Source organism: Rattus norvegicus, chromosome X (assembly GCF_036323735.1).
Source record: "Rattus norvegicus strain BN/NHsdMcwi chromosome X, GRCr8, whole genome shotgun sequence".
NCBI classification, from domain to species: Eukaryota; Metazoa; Chordata; class Mammalia; order Rodentia; family Muridae; genus Rattus; species Rattus norvegicus.
The window spans coordinates 41048605-41064415 of NC_086039.1; the positions used below are offsets into that span (position 1 = coordinate 41048605).

General features: G+C 40.3%; 1 protein-coding gene across 3 annotated transcripts in view; it reads right to left on the reverse strand.

Annotated features, from left to right (window-relative positions):
* Positions 1-749: 749 nt before the first annotated feature.
* The window catches only part of Smpx (small muscle protein, X-linked), a 57970-nt gene continuing 42908 nt past the window's right edge, over positions 750-15811 (reverse strand). For 2 of the 3 annotated variants that reach the window (NM_053395.1, XM_006256945.5), the window contains exon 5: positions 750-1169. The gene's annotated coding sequence lies outside the window, so the exon portion shown is untranslated. Of the gene's footprint in view, positions 1170-7023; positions 7089-15811 lie in introns of all 3 variants that reach the window. The other variant, XR_005498074.2, reaches the window with a different exon arrangement.

Below are 15811 nucleotides of genomic sequence, written 5' to 3' on the forward strand. Positions count from 1 at the left end.
AATGCAAGAGTCTCTTCCACTTGTAACATTCAGAAGTGCATAGGCAGTGACTCTCTCTGAAACAACTATAGCAATTATTCAGCTCCAGAAACACTGCTAAAATCTGTTCATGCAGGGTAGAGAGACACATTTGGTTTTCACATAGTCCGCTGTTTGATAATCTGGTCCATCACTGACTGTGAGGTTGCTCATATGCTTCTTCTTGGGTTATAATAGTAGGTATTAATTAAAGTTATCCCCTCCTTCTTCCCCTACCCCTCTATTTGGTATAGGGCTTCCATATGTATCCCAGGTTAGCTTTGACCTAGTGATCCTACTGCTTCAGCTTACAAGTGTTGGTATTCCAGGCCTGTCTGGATAAATCTCCATCTTGGCAGGATATACAGTTTGCTCCCTTTGCACAGCTATCATGTGATCGTCCCCTCTCTTCTGTTCCCATCACCCTTTACCGGGTCTTAAAATGAACTCTGTTTCATCCTGAATATAAGATTTCTGACCCTTCATGGAACTAAAATGCACTCAACGAGCAGGTCATCCTCGGATGGGAAATAACATCAGTACAAAATTACTCGTGCAATATTTAAGTTCATATGCAGTGATCAGCCAGTCATAGTGTTTTCCATGGTACCTCATAAGTCCCTACATAGGCAATATGGGATTTGACTCCGTGGTACCTCATAGTTTTCTTTACTTTACAGAATATGTAGCTATCTGAAGGTAGGAAAATTAATTTGGTGTAGATTTATATGTTACATTTACTCAAATATTTATTTCAACTCATAAAAAGTTAATTGAGATCATTTAAAAGGTGAAGAAGACATTTCAAATATTGACCAAAAGACTGTGGGAAGTAACTTAAAAGTACTTAATATCAAAATCACTGCATGCACATTGCTGTACCCCCCTCCATAAAAATCACATCTCTCCTCAAAACCACACTCCCCAGGTGGTAAATTCATGTGCTCATTTGCTCTGCAAGGTGCCAAAAATGTAGCTAAAGTGAGAAATGCAGCCAAGTAGAAGGAAGAAATATAAATGTACAAACAGGATATTTTTTGCTAGAGTCTTGGGCATTCAGGAAGTTTGTGATCATCATACAAATATATAAAATTCTCATGAAGTTGTTTATTTCAACCCATTGTTTTTTCCATTGAGAAAGCACGTCAAGCCTGCAAAAGAAAATGCAAACATATCATTAGGGTTTTTTCTCTTTAATTGTATTAAGATATGACTAACAAACAGAAACTGTATATTTAACATGCAATGTTATGTGATGTTTTGATATATGCATACACCATGAAGTGATTAAATCAAGCTAATTAGCATCTATAACAACTCACACATTTTTTTGTGGTTAGAACACTGACAATCTACTCTCTTAACAGTTTTCAAACATGTAATACATTATTAGCAGTATTCATCATGCTGGACAACATTCCTGCCATGTAACTGACATTTTCGGTCTTCTCAACAGTTTCCCATTACATCGGTCCCATTCTCCTTCTACTTCTTCAAACTCAATATTTAGATTTCACATACAAGCGAGATCACACAGCATCCTTCTTCTGTCTCTTAGTTCACTTAATGAAGTATCATTTCAACTTTATCATTTGGTTTAGTTTTCATGAGATATTTTTAGCGTTAGCTTATATACTAACATAAGTATAAGTCAAATGAGGTGTGAGACCCCATTAAAACTTAAAAATGCATCTCCCCAGCTGCCTAGTCACATACTCAGGACTCAGGTGACTTCACCAGAACCACCTCTCCATTGAATTTGTAAAGTACAGGTGAGGGGCAGGTACAGGATAGAAGGAGGCCTCTCATTGGAGGAGAAGGAAGGATGGGTGGGAGAGAAGTTTGAAGGAAGAGGAGGAGACTAAGGGAGAGAGGTGAGAAGCCATGGCAGGTGATGTTAATATTCTGCTCTGTGTATTTACAGGTTGTTATTAATGTTCTCAAGGGATGGATGGTACCGGGCTTTGTATGTTTAAGTGGGCAATTATATTTTACCAATTGGATCTTAAAAAAAAATGCATCTCCCAATTCTAAGCACACAGTGTGAACTTCGAAACAAGGCATAGTCATCAGCTTTGGTTCTAGTGACAAGTAATTACAGACTAAAGTAGGATGATGTTCTTGTAAAGAATTAAAAAAATGTATGCTGACTTTAGAAGAATGACTTTGCAAAACCTAGCCTGGTAAAAATTTGCATTCGTGACTCTAAAATCCTCATCCCTTTCTCTATCCATCTCCACTGTCATGTAACTCTAGTTCCCCACCATTGCTAGTGAGGTATAAGTTCTAATGCCGGAGTCTAGACATGTGATTTGCTTTGGTCAAGGAAATGAAACAGAAGTGTCTTTAAAATATCACATGCTATTGCTTGCTTAGTTGTTTCTCTGCTACTGCCATAACAAATCTTTGGCCCAAGATGAGAAACCTGTATCAAAGCTAAAACACCTCAACCAGGCCCCAGCACACAGCTCCAACTGACCTGAACACTCAGAAATGACTACAGCCAAGATCGGCTAAACACAAAACACATGAGCCACAATGAAAATGTCGTTTGTTTAAATCAGTGGCTTTGGGAGCTATTTGTTATGCAACAATAGCTAATAAAATTGTATCATTTCTTTTCAAAGCTTTCTCGTAGCAAGTCTCAGTTATTAACACATTCATTTTCCATTTGGCTTTAGTGTTATTCTTTGCGTGTTTCCCTTCTGTGAGTGGAACAAACGGTTTCTAAGGAGAATCAATCTTTTTATTACCAATGGCTGGATTTAAAAAAAAATCTGCAGGCAAGGGTGAAATGTCTCCTGGGGCAAAAAATAAGGTTTGGTTTTCTCTGCAGCCCTTGCTTCCTTCTCTACTTCAAAAGTTGGTGAGCCAGATACTCTATTTCTCTGTCTCTCTTATAGCTACTGGGAGTCGTGGAACCCAGACATGGTCTGTGAGCACTGAGGAGAAGTATGTATCTGACATCTTTTAGAAAATGTTGCTTCCCAGTATGCATCTGAAGCGTTTGCAGAGCCCTACGTGGTCTCTGATATTTGTAGCATGGCCGTGATGGTGGCTGCATTGTTCTCCTTACTGAGATAAAACGTAGAGAACTAAGCAACTTGCTCAAAGCCTCACAGCTTCTAAGTGGAAAAATGTCGGATTTTTAACTTAGGTGTCCAGACTCCTAACTCCGGACTTAGGTGTCTAAACTCTTTCCAGTCTTCTAACAAGGATGATTTGAATGGCTTTGAACTAAAGAGGAAATCTGGAAGCCATTAGTGGTTGTATAGTGAAATGACCTCTTGAATTTCTGTAGAATTTGATTTTTTGTGTGGTAAGAATACAACAGGAGATCTACTTTCAACAAACATTTAATTGTAAAGTATGTCTGGCTTAGGTGAAAAATTACTAGCTTAGGTGAAATGTATAATAGATCTCTAAAGGTAATTCATCTTGTTTAAATGAAATTTTATATTTATGAATGTGTAATCATTTGTTTTTTCCTCCCACCAGCCCCTAGCAAGAATCTTTGCTTTTATGAGTTTGACTAGTTAGGTAGGAGTCTCATATAAATGGAATTGTATAGTGTATGTCTTTCTGTGAGTAGTATGTTTCACTTTGCATAATGCTGCCCAGTTCATCCATGTCCTACAGTAAGGAATTTCTAAGACTGACTTGCATTCCCTTGTATCTATTACACTGTTAGAAATTTAAGAGAATTTTGTTTTAATTTTTCTAGCAACTTTCGCAAATCACCAAGGGACATAAGATGCCACTTTTTTCACTGTCCTGGATTTCTTGATGACATGTAGATCCCTGACTGGCTGTCTCACAGACTTATACTGGGGTGCCATGCTGGTCCTTTCTCCAACCATTCTTTCTCATACTTCTGCCCACTGAGTTCACTGAAACACATATGCACAGCTTTTGCAACATGATGAGGCCATCAGACCTTCTGCCTTTTGCTTACAACTTTAGATTGAAACCCAACCTCTCTATGCCATCAGCATGTGGCACGTGACCCACAGAATGGTATAAGTCGGCTTATGTGCATTATCTCCTTCCCCCTGCATCTCCCATTATAATTCTCCTACTACAGGCTATGACTTTGTGAAGGGCATGCACATGCCGTGGCCATTTCCGTTTACATCTGATTGCTGATCAACTATACCTGACACAGGGACCTCAGGACTGAAGAATTGGACCACAGCAGAAATGAGAACTCTGTTGTAGTTACAGATAACCTCACACTCTTCTATGTAAGGCAGCAGGAAGGAGCAAGGGGTCAGAGATTCAATAAACCAGGACTGGTGATTTGATGTGCTATGTCCCCACTGTGCTGTCAATTCTTCTCTAGACCCCAGAGTCCCATGATGACTAGAGTATGCTACATTCAATTTATTGCAGTGAGCGCTGTGCTGGGTGACATATGGCAGCCTTTCTGGCTAAGTGAGAGGTCCATGACAAGCTAACCTTGAAGCGCAGACATTCCTTGGACTTCTCTGAACAACATAAAAGGGGTGATGATCCATAGCAAATTGTCACTGAAGCATATTCTGTGAAGTGTGATTTCTCACTGAAAAATGTCCGGACAGTAAAGCACTGTCTGCAACCCAGAAATGATACCATTTATATGACAGGCTTGATGTAGCCTCTGATCACTAGGCAGCTTCCCAGCTAGGTGAAATTGTGGCTTTCCTGAGAAATATTGTGCACTAGCCTCAAGGGAACTAGGTTACTTTCCCTTACCCACTGTGCCAAAGAGCAAAATCAGTCAGTAAAATCCTTGGTTAAACAGGGGATACTGGGTCTATGCCACAAGCCAATACCTCACATGACAGTAGACAAAGAGCTGATGATGACAGCAACAGCTTTGATTAGCTAGTATGTGCTAGGTACTACTCCATCTACATATAGAGCCAATTGTTCCTGTAGGAGTCAGGCAAGAAGGAATAGGCAAGAGAGTGGAAATACTCCAATTGTCTTACAGATCACCTTGTAGCCTACCAAGCCCCTTTCCCATAGAATTTAAGAGGCCCAGTGAGCCCAGGCACAGAACTCTGTTTGTGGATAGTCAGACATAATCTTCCCTGGACTACAAAATCCCAGAGGAGTAGAGAGTCTGTATCACTGGCCTCATGTGACTCACTGTGTCTGGGAATACCTGGCAGATGCCAGAATACAAAAAGTCAGGAACCAAGAGACCAGGACTCTCTTCTCTGAGTCAGGGCTCTAATTTAGAAATGGAATCAATGGGAAGACATCCAGAGCTAAAATTGCCCATGCTGTAAAGCACACTTGTTTGTCAGGGTGTTGGAATGCAAGTGTGTTGGGCAATTGCCAGGGCCACAATGCTTTGCCATCTAGACAACAGTTGTGATTCTGCTGTGTCTCTTAGCCTCATGAAGGGAAAGTGAGGTGCATTGCTAAAAACGATTGTTCAATATGTCTTTTCTCCCCCCAGATTTAAAAGCCAGAAGCCCAAGCAAGTTCCAGCTTCCCTTTGGACATGGGGCATTTTGGCTGGTGTAAGAAATATACCAAATACCTCCCCGGTGTCACTCTGTGTCCAGTCTGAGGCTCATGTGATGTTTACGCCTCACCATGACCCATTTATAGCTGCCTTACTCATACTCACTATGATCCCACATACATCATATGGGAAATGAAGTCCACTCAACACTTGTCTGAATTTGTTCCTTTAACCACACACTCTGTGGGGGAGACATAGCAATTACTCCGTCCTCTGTGGTGCTAAATCATACAGCCATAAACACAATGACACTCAAGAATACTGACACTCAAAGACAGGCAGTGCCTTGTGCTCTGGTTTCATTATCAATGGCTAAACATACACTCAGAGTACTCTGGTTCGAGACTCCGCATGCATTGGAGGGGGGGGCGGGTAGCAAAAATAAGACAAGGTCCTGGCATTTGTGGAGTCTTCTAGAGTTTGCAAGATACTTTTGCTCAGTGTCCTATATAGTTTTCATGATCACACCATGAGGTCAGTAGTACAAGCTACAACAATAGCGTGTAGGGGATGTCACATGTATGTGTCATTTATAACTCTATTAAGACAACCCCAAGCCCAGAAATCTTTTTTAAATCTGAAAAAAAGACTCATAAAGTCAGTGAAACAAAAGTCTAAGTCAAATATTAGAAGTGTTTTACTAAAGTATGTGACAAAGTCTTCTCTAGTAGAGCAGAGCTCAGTAGCCTCTAGTGGTGGGCAAAATGATAAGTTGAGGGGATAGTGGTCTCAAAACAGATTTTTCCAAAGATGAAAGAAAGCCTTCATTATCATATATGCCTTAACACTCTGGGCCTAGAGACAACGGTATTTATATCAAAAATCCCCAGAATCCTCCTAAAGCTGTCAAACAATGACCTGTAGCAACCATAGGTTCTAGAACAATTCCAATGAATAGTCAATGTCTTGACATATAATTAATGGAAAATGAAAAAAGTAGGCATTCTTTCATTGGTGCATGACTGAAAACCATATCGTCTTAGAAACCATCTTAAAGCTGATTGATTCTGGTACAGTAACCATGACCATGCCGAGCAGTTCAAACTGTCATATAGAAGGGGAGGGGGAGGGGTTAGGGGGATGTTGGCCTGGAAACCGGGAAGGGGAATAACAATCGAAATGTAAATAAGAAATACTCAAGTTAATAAAGATTTAAAAAAAAGAGTGCTTGCTGCCCTACCAAATGACCCAGGTTCAGTGCTGAGTACCTGCTTAGATTTCCAGCACCCATGTAAGGGAGCCCTCAACTGCCTATTAACTACAGTTCCAAAGGATCCAATGCTCTCTTCTGGCTTCTGTTCATGCATGGGTGCACACCCCCCCACCACATACACATGCCTTCAAACACAAAAATAAAAAATTAAATGTTTCTAAAACTTTGAATTAGATGTTATTGTACTTGTTTAAATGAATACCAATATTGAATAAATAAGTTTTTATCTTCTCAGAGTTTAGCAGTTTATAAAGCTGTATAAATAAATGAATACCAGGTGTGTAGTTCGATGGGGTTTCTCTTGTTTGCTCTCATTACACTTCTTTTTTTTTCTTGAGGCTAGAGGTTAAATTCAGGGCCACACACAGGATAAGAAATGGTCTACCATTAAATTATTCCCCATCCTCTTTGACGAGTGTTTACACCCTTGTCCCCCTTGATGAGTACTTTTTCTTAACTTATATGTAATCCCCAAATTACAGTTGCTTGATTTAAAAATTCTGCTAAAACAATAATCCTTTCAGGCTTTTGAAAAACATTAAGACACCAAGTGTCCAATAACAATACTTCTTCTATTAGGCAAATCAAACCAGATGAAATACAAGAAATACACTGATACACTGAATAATAAATAATACAAATAGCATTGTGAGTACATTTCCTTTTAACCGCTCATTAAGATGCTAGTGTTTTGATTCTAAAATGTAGATCTTTATATAACTGCACATTTCATGGGAGAAAAATCCTTTCTTTAACAGACATTTCTCATGCATCCCAGATGCTTGAACTCATGTAGTTGAGAATGGCCTTGAATTTCTGATGCTTCCCACGAACCTCTCCAGTAAATTATAGGTGTGTATGGTTGTGGCAACTGATCTTCTGGCTTATTGCAAGCACTCTACCACCTGAACTCCAGTCCCTAAGCCTCTTTTCTTGATAGAGTTGTCTGTTGAATGTTGAGTATTTTTTAAGTTCAAATATTAATTATCAAGTATTAGAAGGATGATTTGGATGGCCATCTAAGAAGCACAAGTAAATGCCTTAATCTTCCACCTACTCCCAATCATTCAACTATTTTAAAAGCTAATTATGATCCAACCTTAACCTTTAAAGATATCACAAAAGTATTGCTTTAGACAGAGTCGTTCTCTCCACTTGATAACTCTGGCTTTCCTGGAACTCTACATAGACCAGACTAGCCTTGACTCAGATCCTTGAACTCACACAGGTGTGTATGCTTCTGCCTCATGACTGCTGGGATTTAAGTATGTGATACCTTGTCTGGCTTTACCAAAATATTTTAACTATATAATCTTAAGAGTTAAAGGGTCAAAAAAGGATGGTTTGTGGAAAGGAAAAATAGCAAACCTTAAAGGGTCCATTTATAGGCTATTGCAAATTATTCCTATGTTGTGGCATTTTTCAAACCTGAAAATAGGATCTCAAGGTTGGCTGTACACTAGAACCACCTGGAGACTTGTTTGTAATCCCAAAGCCCAGGTTGCTCCTGAGCAATTACACCAGACTCTCTGGGGGTTCAATCAGTCTTTACAGTTTCCTAGGTACTCTAATGTGAAGCCAAAGTTGACAACTACAGGTCTAGAAGGTCTCCTCACACTTCAATGTTTAGATGCCCTAGAGATCTTATTAAACTGCAGATTCTGACTGCATAAGCTCTGGGGATGGAGCTTGAACTTGTTTATGTCCCCTACCTTCCAAGGGGTTGCTGTTGTTCCATGGACCATACATGGGAAACAAAGGGTCTAAAGAGGGGATTCTCTCCAATGCTTGCCAGCTCACCACAGACATTGATGATGTGTGAAGACCAAGAGGAAAGGATGCCAATGGCATAGTGAGCATCCTAGAGCAATCCCCACAGCAGAGTAGTCTGACCCCAAAGTCAACAATACAGAGGGAAAAGACAAACCCCAGTCTAAAGAGAGCTGTTTCTAGTGAAAGAAAATACTTTCAAACTTGATCCCAAACAGAGCATTTGGTCTCTGGTATAATAAAAGGTTTCTTCTGGGAAGCACTGCCAATAAAACCTGAGAGATTTTCTGATAAACTTAATGAGATTAAGAGTCCCTTCTGGGAAATTAGATTTACCTCCTTTGCTAAATTTACCTTGAAACAGAGTTTAATGATCACTTGTACCTGGGCTCACAATGTTTTCTAGCCTCGCCTTTTATTTTCTTATCCCAAGATTTGAACAGGATTTCTGTAGCCTCTTTAAGCTACTGTGAAATAAAGCTTTGATGAATGCTTGGAATCGATGCATCAGAGAAACTGCTTTAAAATCCTTAGCCCAACCTGCCTGCGCTCCTGACTATAGATTTGATCTTGTTTTTTTATGTGCCTGTTGTGGAATCCAAACCCAGCTTTTACATTCCAGCTCTCCTTCTTTCTACCTGTGCACTCTGGACAAGCTATCTAACCATGTGAACCCCAATTTTTCATTGATTGATAGAAAAATAACAGTGTCAAGCTCATTTGATGGCTGTGAGGATTACACATTAAGGCATTTTACAGAGTGCCTCCTACACAGTGTGAACTATGCTATTATTCTCAAAGATCCATGCAAAGCTTATAAATCAACACATTCTTCTCCTTCTGTCTTCCGAGCAAGATTTCCAGTCTGTGTCATCTTAGATTCAAGCTCTTTGTGATATTGATGGTTGAGAGAGATCTAAATGTACTGAGAGGAGAAATGAAGGGAGTTAACTGAGGGCTTGACAGCCATCAAAATGGTTCAGCTGTCATGCAAACCTGTTCACCTGAGTTCAGTCCCCAGAACACACATGGTAGAAGGGGAAAATAGCCTCCTATCGTTTGACTTCCACATGGATGCTATGGAATGTGTGTACCACATACATAGGCATTCACACACACACACACACACACACACACACACGCACACACACATACACACACAAACACACACACAAGCACACACACAAGCACACACATACACACAAACACACACACAAGCACACACACACACAAACACACACACATACCGCCACCAACAAAAACAATGACAACTCTAGAACAACAACAATAAATAGTAGTAATAAATAAAATCTTATTTTAAAAAAACGAGTGGGCTAAAACTAAGTTATAAGGGGGGAAAAGGACTTAACTCAGTAGAAAACTGAATTTCTCAGAGAAAAAGGGGACATTTCAATTCCAAATCCCCTTATGCCATGGAAGGCTGAAGAAAAATCTCATGGGTCATGGAAACATCACTTGCAGTAGTAAATATAAGACAGCACCTAACCGACAAGATTCTGGGGCATGCAGTTAGAATTAATACTGAGCACTTATCCATCACTTCAAAGGACTGGGAGAGATTTTATTTTAAATAACGTAGAAATGGACAGACTCTTGGATCCCATGGCTTAATTTTGAACACAGGAAATGGGCCTTGTGAGGGAGACAGATCCATTCTTAATGATTTAACCATTAATAAAACCCTGCTATAAATGGAACCCGAGAGAAAAGGTAGCTTGTCAGAGGGCAAAGAAGCCAGCCCCATTAGACAAAATAGGTCAGGCAGCGAGAAAGGTGCTGTGTCTCCTGACTAGATATGTTGATCAAGGATGACAGGCCTTGTCAATTTTGAACTGACTTAAAAAGGATAAAGAATATACAAGGAGTTCTTTCTTGTTTCCTTTCTTAGAAGTTAACAGTATCAAATAGGATCTTGGAGCAAACTGATAATATTTACCATAGTTTTCAGTCCTGTGCCTAAAGCCTGTATATGTGTGGATGTGAATGTGTTTGTGTATGTTCAGAAATAAGATTTCAAAACATGCTGTGCTTCTTGCAGAGAATTCTTAGGGCTGGACCATCAGTTTGATTTTACTGCTTTTGCTGGTTGTTCTGATTTTTGTCCTCAGAATTCAAAAGAGAGGGCAAGAAAACAACTGCAAATGAAGAAGTTAAGAAAGTGAAGAAAAATTTAAATCTATCTCATATGTGAAATTTTTAGTTCATTTTGCGCCTCCCCCTGCCCCCGACCCAGTACCTGCTCCCTAAGACTCAAAAACAGGAAGAAATCATATCCCTACTTCTCTTTGTTTAGATATAGTTTATAGTTGTTTCATCAGCTAGGGGCATCAGGAAAAGCTCTTTCATGGTTAAAAATAATCTTTCTCATCTTCAAAAGATAAACAGGATTTAGTGTTTCAAATGCATATACAAAATAGTAAGCTAGACATAGCGGCACATGGCTCTAATATTGGGACTTTGGAGATGGAGGATCATCACAGTATGAAGCCATCCTGGTCTACATGACAAGTTAAACTTGGGACTGTAAAGTAGTACCCTATCACAAAAGGACAAAGAGGAGGAGGAGGAGGGGGGAAAGAAAAGGAGGAGGGAAGAAGAGGAGGAGGATGGGGAGAGGAAAGGAAGGGATGAGAGAAAGGGAGAAGGGCAGAAGGAAGAGAAGGAAGAAGGAGGGAGGGAACAAAGAGGAAAAAGGAAAGAGAGAGAAAAGGAAGAGGGAAGGGGAGGGAGGAGAGAGAGGAGGGAGAAAAAGGAAATGGAGGACAAATAGTCCTTGGTAAAATTGATAATGATGGTAAAGGAATTTTAGAGACAGAAGCACAGCAAATGTGTGTGTGTGTGTGTGTGTGTGTGTGTGTGTGTGTGTGGGTGTGTGTGTGTGTTATAGCAAATATCTATATGGCTTTGGGCTTTCAAGCCTGGAACTTTGTCATCTCAAAAACAAATTTCTAAAATAGCCCCCAATCGTGCATTACAAAAGCGACAGAGTGTGACTTGCAGCCCTAGATCACAAAAGAATCCGCTTGCTTGCATCACATGCTCTGTGGAAAGCCAGTTGCCATGGTAGGAAAGCAACCCAATGGTGAGGTCTCCAGGGAAGGTACAAAAACCTACTGATAAAAATCATTGACACCTACTCAGCAATGTTAGTGATCACCCTGAGACTGGACTGATCAAGACTTTAGTCCAGCTTATATCTTGACCACACTAAGCTGGGGTCATCTCCCTCAGCCCCTTCTGAATAAATTAATACCTACTGTTCTTAGAAGTCTCTAAGTTTGTGGTGCCTAGTTGCACGGCAATAAACAGCTAACAGTAGTTGCCTCAGCTAAGTCCAGTTGTTATATTTTCTACCATTTAATAGGTGTTATTGATAAGAACATGAAAAATTTGAGGTTACATCTGATGATCAGAAGCATAATTGTAGTTGCAAGATAGAGAGAACCATAAGGCACTGGGCATTTCTTGAAGTGATAGAAAGAAAGAGACAGTCAGAATTTATGGAACCAGCATTCTAAGAACCGAAAAGTTTGGCCTTCTGAAAACAGGCCAACCTGATTGGCTGACTTTGAGTCAAAGCTCACAGGACAACAGTTCAACACAGGTTATTACTTCTTAGCACATCATGCTGAAAACACAACCCATTTCCGTTTGCATCCCCAGATTGGGCTTGTTAGGGAGCCCACCCCTGACAGTGCCTGGAGGGCTAGGATCCAGAGATCCAGAATAGAACCAAACATTACTGGCAAAAAAATTCAATGAATTGATTCATGATGATATTCTGATATACTTATATATCAGTGCCTAGTCCAATTATCATCAGAGAGGCCTCACCCACCAACTGATGGGATAGCAGATCTAGAAACCCACAGTCACACATTAGGCAAACCTCAGAGAATTCTGCATAAGAAAGGGAGAAAGGATTGTGGAACCCAGAGAGGTGGAGAACACTACATGAAAATGGCCCACAGAAACAACTAGGCTCATAGGGTCTCACAGAGACTGACGTGGCAAGCACGGAGCGCAAAGGCATCTCTGCTAGCTGGGCGATCTGTATATATGTTGTGGTTCTTTAGCTTGGTGTTTTTGTAGGACTCCTAACAGTGGGAGTAGAGCTGTCTCTGACTCTTGACAGCTTTTGGGGCCCTTTCCCTCCTACTGGGTTGCCTCATCCAGACTTAAGAGGAGGAGAAGTGCCTAGTCTTACTGCAATTTGATATGCTTTGGCTGGTTGATGTCCATGGGAGGCCTGCCCTTTTCTGAAGAGATGCAGAGAAGTAGATGGGGGTAGGAGAGTGAAATGGGGAGAGGGACTGACTGAGAGAACAGGAAGAAGAGGAAACTCGTGCCAGGATTTAAAAAAAAATTAAAAAGGCATAATATACTCTTCAAAAAAAGAAACTCTAAAGTTGGGAGCTGGGTGGTTATGATATGTGTCTTTAATTCCAGTACTGGGGAGATAGAGGCAGGTAGAAGTCTTAAGTTCAAGGCCAGACTGGTCTACCCAGTTTGTTCTAGGACAGCCAGGGCTACACAGATAAACTCTGTCTTGAAAAAAACAGGAAAAGATAAAGAAACTGCAATCAGATAAGTACTTGCCTTGTTAGAGGGAAATGGGTTTGGATGAGACTTAAAAGCTACCAAATTGGTATTTAAACCCAAGTGAATCTCCAGGGGAAGGGGCATAATCTGGAAGACCAGAAAGGATGAGAGAGGACTGCTGCATAGGTCTGGGTCTTGGGTTTTGTGTAGACTTAATGGCACTGGTGGTCTTTGCATGAGGCTGAGGCTTTACAAGAACTGCTAGATAGATATACAATAGCACTGATGAAGAGCATCATGCCTGTGGGAGCTGCGATGACTTCAGCTCCCTTTTAAGCACAATCTGGCTATTGTGTGGATTCCTATGCCAGTGTGGATGGCTTAATATCTTTCTCCAGGTCTTATCCCAAGAATAAGCTATGGCTCGGCAATGAGTCACTGTATATATAAGTATACATCTAGACCAGGAAAGTGTGGCTGCTTTTCATATTTGTAGACTTGCATCCCAACAGACGATTCAGCCAAAGAAGCACTTTCCAAATTCAGAACGAGTACAGTCTGTGAATAGAAGATGTGATAAACGTCCTCAACTTGGTTTTTCTTAAGCAAGCATCAAAATCACCTTTTGTTCCCAAGTCTATATTTCCTCAGAGGTGCTTGATAACCAGGCAGATCCTCACGACTTTAATGTGCAGTCAGTACCACAGACCAAGGCTTTAACTGTATCTAGCATTTTGCTCTAATGTAAAGATAATCAGAATTGTTTTAAAAAAGTGATTCTTGCCCAGAGCCCAAGCCTGGACAAGTCAATTGTTCAGAAATCACCTTCAGTTCTTATGTCAGAATACTTTAAAATAAGCTATAAAGCTGCCTATTACTCATCCAAGTAGCTGTGATCCTTTGCTTCTGTCTGTACTTGGACATGAAAAGTGTTCAAATTTAGAACTTCCTTTCTGTTTTGTTTCCACTACTCTGACATCCATAAAAGCCGGTTTGAATGAAGATTATCAAAGCCAAGTCCTTACTATTATTGCATACCTAGAACTTGACAAAGCCTTCATTAGAAATGTTTTCATAAAGGGCTGACTTAGTAAAGTATCTGCTACATAAGCCTGAGGGCCTGAGATACCCAATGCCCACGTAAAAGCCTGCCTTAGCCATTCCTGTCATGGAGTGCTAGAGAGAGCAGAGATGGGTAGATCCTTTGAGTTCAATATCCAGCCAGTTTAGCCTTCATGAGTGAGCTCTAGGTTGAACGAGAAACCTGTTTCAAAGGACTAAGGTAGAGAGTGCTCAAGGAAGGCATCCAATGCTGATCTCTGACCTCTAGAAGTATTTGAACATACCTATATAAACATCAAACGTAATAAAGGTATATTTTCACGGAGGTGGCAAAAATGATTTCTCATCTCAATCATTTCAGCCAAAGATTTCTATGTCTTATTTCTTACAAATGCATACAAATCTAGAACCCTCATCAGAATTTTAGAAAGAAGAGGCCCTGGCATACTGATCTGTGATTTGCTAACCTCTGTCCTATAACATTGTAGAGCACTTAATAAACATTTATAGAAATTAACAGTGTATCTGTGAGTCTAGGTGGTGAGTAGGTAAATCAATAACACTGGCAGAAGTCCTCATCATTTTCATGAGGATTGTCTCTTGTGATATACAAAGCCTACTAAACTACTTGGGAGCTGAGCTGTCCTATCTGTCAACCGGAAAGCCTGCTTAGGAAATGATTAAGTGTTGCACAGCCCAAATCCTGGCTTCCACACTCTCTAGCTGTGCCACATTGAGACAAAGCATGTATGTGTTCTGTCCCCGTTTTCTCACTTCTACTATGGCATCATCCTTACATGCATCTTTTATTTGAGTCTCATGTGTGCTTAGAACAGGGCCTGATCATTGGAAACAATATAACAAGTACTTGTAATTAACTGTTTTACTAATTTGTACTGAATTTCAGTGAGAAACTCTGGCAAAGTTTCTTACTACACATTTGCATATTGGCTATAAAACTGGGGTGGGTAGAGGGATAGGCACATGGTATGTGAGTGACTCTCCAAGTGTAATCCCCAACCCACTATCAGTAACAATGGCCACCACAGACATTTGTCACAAATATACATTCCTGGACCCATTCTAGACCGACCGACCAAATCAGGAACACTGAGGTTTAGCCCAGAAGTCTAAGATTCAGCAATCCTACAGATAATTTTACCATAAAATTTTGAGAGACTGTTTAGAGGAAGAAAGGAAGGCATATTTGATCAGAGAGGACATATGTGGGAAGGGAGTAAGGAGAAAATGTGAGCTAAGTACAATATTGCATATGTATGAAAATGTCACAGCAAAACCCACGATTTTGTATGCTAACTTAAAAATAGTTTAAATTGAAAACCATCATTCTTATCTAAGAGTTTTCTTCATACTCCAAGGCCTCTACCAAGAATGCTGTCCTTGGTGCTGCCATGGTCCCCACTCTCCTCAAGATCTCAGTTAAAAATAGGAAAAAGCTTGCTTCTTGAATTGGCAGGCCGTCCATGCAAAGTCAGCCAGGAAAAATAACTACACAATTGGATTCTAGAATCTAAACCTGCAATGATCTCGGCAGGTTAGAAAGTGTCTGCCAAAATCTGCAGAGCTGTTTTGATTTTTAATGGAGACAGCTTTGTATTTCACCTAACTCAAGTTTCTTGGCATTTTACCTCCTACATGCACAGTAA